Source organism: Danio rerio, chromosome 12, assembly GCF_052040795.2.
Source record: "Danio rerio strain M-AB ecotype USA chromosome 12, GRCz13ab, whole genome shotgun sequence".
Taxonomy (NCBI): domain Eukaryota; kingdom Metazoa; phylum Chordata; class Actinopteri; order Cypriniformes; family Danionidae; genus Danio; species Danio rerio.
The window spans coordinates 28,511,501-28,517,500 of record NC_141032.1 but is presented as its reverse complement, the minus strand read 5'-3'; the positions used below and the strand labels follow the sequence as shown (position 1 = coordinate 28,517,500).

General features: G+C 34.9%; 1 protein-coding gene and 1 long non-coding RNA gene across 28 annotated transcripts in view; one reads left to right on the top strand and one right to left on the bottom strand.

The window, feature by feature from the left end:
• LOC147834483 (uncharacterized) overlaps positions 1-6,000 on the bottom strand; it is a 122,469-nt gene that overhangs the window by 66,141 nt on the left and 50,328 nt on the right. The window lies entirely within an intron of this gene.
• usp54b (ubiquitin specific peptidase 54b) overlaps positions 1-6,000 on the top strand; it is a 189,845-nt gene that overhangs the window by 166,666 nt on the left and 17,179 nt on the right. The gene's annotated exons all lie outside the window — the stretch shown is intronic.

The following is a 6,000-nucleotide window of genomic DNA, read 5'->3' as shown; positions in this document are numbered from 1 at the left end:
ATGTATGGTTGTAAGATGTAGTTTGGGGACCGAGACAAAGTTGTCGGCAATTCTTCCTATTGTAGAGTCATGCAGTGTAAAACCCCCTGTCACCAATCCGATTGCTGTGTAAACACAGCAGCGATGGAACGCTAGCCCAGATAGTCATGCAGTGTGAAAATATTTGTGACTTGACTACTTTAAAAATTGTGCAGTTTGAACTTGGCATACAGCAAGACTGTATACATTTTACTTTTCCTTAACATACTGCTAAATAATTGTCTAGCAATTTTCTAATAATTGTCTAATGACATATTAAAGTAACAAATGTATTGAAGTAGCATGTATTATATATGATACTTTGGGTTATTTTAACATGACTCCTTTTATCAGGGTAAGAAACCCCCATTAAAATCCTCCCATCAAAGTAGGCTTAATAACAAAGACAATTTTTATCAGGCAGAAATCCTTACCTTTCTCCAAAACATTTTATAGAGGCAGAAATATGAAAAATTTGAGCTGGCTCACAAAACAAACATGCATTATGGGAGAAACACCTCGTACTAATTTTCTGCACAAACATGTGGCATTCCGCATTATTCGTGCTGCACAATTAGCATTGACTTTATGTAATCTATGAACAAATAATTCAATTCACATTTGGTGTAAATTGCCATGTGCTCTCGCAGGCCACATAAATGATATGTTGGGCTGGACTTGACCCAAGGACCCAGTTATTAAATAATACACAAAGTTATGATTACATCCATTATAAGCAACTGGTAGTTTTAATCATGTTGAAGTTGGCAGATCAATTTTAAATGATACCTGTATTTAGAACAGAACTTTTATAATTTTAGTACAAAAATACCATACCCTGTCATTAAATAAAACTAATTATAATGTTTTCATTATAAGCTTGATTTAAATTGCAGCAGGTTTGTTAGCAGCAAATCCTTTTACTTTTTTTTCAGAAAAGTACAAGATAAAATTGAGTATGTGTGATTAATAAACACTAATTATAATTTAATTTCTTATAAATAACACATCTCAAATTGCATTGAGTAAAAACTAGTATTGGGTGGTGGAGTGGTTAGCACAGCAAGAAATTAGCTGGTTCGAGCCTCGGCTGGCTCAGTTGGCATTTCTATGTGGAGTTTACATGTTCTCCGAATGTTTGCATGGGTTTCCTCCGGGTGCTCCGCTTTCCCCCACAAGTCCAAAGACATGTGGTACAGCTGAATTGGGTTAACTTAATTGTCTATAGTGTATGTGTGTGAATGGGTGTTTCCCAGTGATGGGTTGCGGCTGGAAGAGCATCCTCTGTGTAAAACATATGCTGGATAAGTTGGCAGTTCATTTGGCTGTATCAAACCTAATTAATAAAGGACTAATCTGAAAAGAAATTGAATGAATGAATGAAAAACTAATATTTTAGCTTAAATCCTTTAATTTTGCCAGCCTTCAAAAGAGAATAAGATAAAAAAAAAAAGTATGTACAATTAATATATCTAACGCACATTATTACAGCAGTAGTTATAAATAATGCAGGTCTAAGATGTAAACTAAGCATAAATACATCCAGCCTAAATTGAAGTTTAATAAACATCTCTTATAATTGTTTGTTTAAAAGTTTGTAAATGTTACATTGTAAATTTGTGCTATGTACATTATTGTATTCCATGAAAACAGCTTGAAATAAAAATAAATATTCTTGGTTGTGCAGATAATTGTAAGATATAGTAAACTGTAATGGGTTACTTTAGTTTGAAATTTTCCCTGGGTGTTGCTATCAACCAAAGAAATCCTTAATACAAAGAAAACAAAACTAATTAGTTTACAAATTAAGTTAAGCAAAATAAAATGAAATGACGCAGGGAAAAAGTATTAAAAACATGAAGAAAGGAAGGTGTAGAAAGCCAGAGAAAGCCCAGACAGCAGCTGGAGCTGTCAGTAGTTCAGAAAGCCCTTTATTGTTTTAAATGAATATTAGCTGCTTTAGTCCAGCATCTACATTATAAGAATCTTTAAAGTGAAACCAGAGTAAACATTTTAGCAAGACAATGATCCTAAATACAGCCAAGGAAACTATCGAATGCTTTCAGAGAAAGAAAATCAAGCTGTAAATCGGCCCAGCCAATCACCTGACTCAAATACAATAGAAAATACAAATAAAGATTAGTTTTGAAAAATGAGACAGACAGAACATCAAGATTGTCACACTCTGTTGAAGTCTTTGTGGTTTTTATGACTTATCAATCAAAGGGGCCTTTTTTATGATAGGGGCTTGACCAACAGGCAAAGGTGGGTAGAGTATCCAAAATCTATACTCAAGTAAAAGTAAAAGTACTTGCAGAATTTTTTACTCAAGTAAAAGTAAAAGTAACAATTTTAAGTTATTTGAGTAAGAGTAAAAAAGTATCTGATTAAGTAAATAGTTTCTAGTTACTTTAGATTTACACACACACACACACACACGCACGCACGCACGCATGCACGCACGCACACGCACACACACACACACACACACACACACACACACACACACACACACACACAGCGTGAATGATTAATATGTACTGGGATTATTCCATTAAACAGCTACTTGGTTATCCCATAGCAGGCCCATAGCCAGCCTGGTATAAGGGGTGTTTCTTTTTCTCAAAATGTGGACCTTTTTGCAGTTATTCACCCCATTTACAATGTATGAGATTTAAATACTGTATTTTTGTGACATTTTAAGCACTGTTTTTAGCTGGATTAGCTTGTTAGATCGTCATCATAATGACACATTTAATGTACCAAAATATTTCCTAAAGATTTAGAATAAAGAAAAATTAATAACACTCATTTTTAAAATTCGAATTTGTTACATCATAAATCATTAGAAAAACATAAAAATCTGTTAAAGTTTTTAATTAAAACAGAACATTCAACTGTCCTCATTCAGAATTAGGCTATTTGAATAATAAAAAATTTAAACATAATAATAATAAAAGAGCTTCACAATTTTTCTAGCCTCTCTTGTAAATAAAGTGCATTTGATTTGATTGAAAATTCATGGATAACAAAAATAGCCATATTAGTTTTCAAATTTATTAAATCCTTTTTAAATGGATTAATTTCACTATTTTAGATGGGATAGCAGTCAAAATAAGACAAATGAGCTCATGTATGCGAAAACTTCTGGACCTTTGTCATTAAGGGGTGGGTCTTTCAAACCACCTGAACCCCCCCTGGCTACGGGCCTGCATAGTTACCATTAAAAAGGTTCAAATTGGGATAATTTGGACACTTACCACTACTTTTTTCAGGTTGGAGCTGGAATTCATGTATTTGCTGCGATGTCAGTTCAATGTACAGCGTGCATAGCATTATCAAACTATTCTTGTCAACATCTTGGAGTGAAAACAGACTGAACTTGAAGTCTCTTTCGATAAACTCACTGCATAGACAGCATGACCGTCCTTCTCGGAACCGCAGATGGCCATGGCGTGACCGCAGTATATAACTCGCTTGGCTTCCTTAAATGTAGCGAAGTGAGAGTACTGATTTTTCTCTAGTAATTTACTTGAGTAAAAGTACAGATATTTAAATGCACTCATAAAGTACACGTTACCCAACACTTTCACTCAAGTAAATGTAACGAAGTAAATGTAATTCGTTACTACCCACCTCTGCCAATAGGCAAAAGATTCGTAATAATCCAAAACACCCATTCATGATGTGAATGTGGGCAGCTTCATGTTTATTTTGTCAAGCCTGTGATTTGATCCGTCTACACTTAAACTTTACCCCAGATTTTTCCAACTAATACAGGATTAGCAGTATTTTCAAAAGTCCTAGTTTTAAAGGTCAAAAGTACAGTAGTAGTGTGGATGCCAGGCTTAACCATAAAAAATTGTTTGCATTTTAAAAGATATCGCACCAGTGTAAATGTAGATCCAGTGGCAGCCTATAAGGTCATGCAGTATCTTCATTATATTGAAGTTTTCAGTTTCTCTGGCCAAATGAAAGTAACACCTGCTGCAACCCTGCAATCTGTCATTGGTTTCTATGTGCATCCACATTTGTGTGTCTGTCCTGGCTGTTGCTCCTGCTTTCTGTGTTTTTAGACTGTGGTGTGGCGTCTTATAACTGTGGCCTTTTGCATCTCCCAAAATGCAGTCAGCTTCTTTTCAGCCTATTGAAAGCACTGTGCATCACTGGTTATTAAAGCTGTAGCTCAGGCACAGCTGGTGTTGACAGCAGTAAATGTTCTGAAAATAGCATTTTTATGATAGGCAGAATTAATGCTAAAGCAGACTTAAAGGAAACACTAACGTCCCATGCGGTTTTCCATGTAACAGCCCAAGACGGGAGAGCAACCAAATCCAACTGTTCCCCTCATGCAAACTCATTTTGGGAAGGCAATTAGCGGCTAATCAGTGAGATGGATCTCAACATGCTGTTTGGTACACATTGCGAATGAGGGCTTAAAAGCTCAATCACAGTCGATGGTTTCTCTCTTGTCAATCGGCAGAGCAGCCCAGTGCTTCTCCATGTTATGATCTTTCTGAAATCTGTTTGTGTCGCTCATTGTGGACGGTTATGTTCAGTAGGCCAAGTAGCAGGCAAAGGGTTTTTATAAGGAAGAAAATTATAAGCTCAGAAGCGTCATGTACATATAAGCAGTCCTTTTTTGTTCAATGTGCATAAGGATCTTGGTTCAGACTTCAACTTGAAATGTGATTTTTCAACCAAACAAAGTCAGCAATAACAAGTACACAATGCAATTTTTGTTGTGTAGAAGAGTTTTGACATTGTGATAACTCCTTTTTTCCTACATAAAATGACGTTTTTATTGTTGTTATTTTGTGTGTTAAAATATGTATCGTTTTTTAGAGTGATTTCGGGAAAAGCACTCTCAGATAGTAAACAAAGAGAATTCTCTGTCAGCAATCACACTAAACATTCATTCAGAATCAGAGATAATTCCCATAAGCTCCACACATTTAACCAGATCCATACCAAGCACGGGGAGGGGAAGCTCTCTGGGATTGGGCTAGACGCTGAATAGTATTTCTCTCAGTCTCTCTTGATAGGGAGAATGCCCCGAGCTCAGACATCTTTCAGGCCCTGGAGCCCTCTCCCTGGACAGCACACCAAATATGCTCAGCTTGACCTTGGTGTAAATTATGGAAGAATAAAATAGGATATGAAATAATATATAACATAAATTTGCATAAATAGGTGTATATATAATTTTTTTCTGTAGATGAATGCAAAAATAATTAGCTCTGACTCTGAGCTCTTAACTTTGAAATTTGAATTCTTTAATTCATAGGTCTCAAACTCAATTTCCGGGGGGCTGCAGCTCTGCACAGTTTTGCTCCAACCCTAATCAAACACAGCTAATCTTGTAGAGTATAGTACTCTTTAACACCTTCATTAGTTGGGTCAGCTGTGTTTAATTAGGGTTGGAGCAAAACTCTGCAGAGCTGCAGCCTTCAAGGAATTGAGTTTGAGACCTATGCTTTAATTTTTACAAGTGCAGAGAGGTTTTTCCCAACACATTTTTAAAAATAATAGTTCTAATAAAAATTTTATTTCGTCTTTGTCATGTTGATAATAAGTACTATTTTACTAGATGTTTTACAAGATACTAGTATTCAACTTAAATTTCATCTATAAGGCTTAACTTGGCTATTTACTGGACGATAACTCGCCTAGTTAGCATAATTAGGCAAGTCATTGGACAACAGTGGTAGACAAATCACAATATAAAAATTTCTTAAGGAGACAGGTCCGTGTATATTTCGGTCATTGGATTTTCATTTTATAAACTGATATTAAAAGACTAGCTATTGTTTGATTTTTGTTTTAAAATTCAAAAATAAAAATTGAAATACAAACTTTTTTTTCATGGTGAAAAACGAAAAAGCTTAATTTGAAAATGATTTGATTGTCATTTTTTATTTCAAATAAGAAAAAAAATAAAATCACCAGAAAACAAAAACAAAAAAGGCTCATGTTTTATAT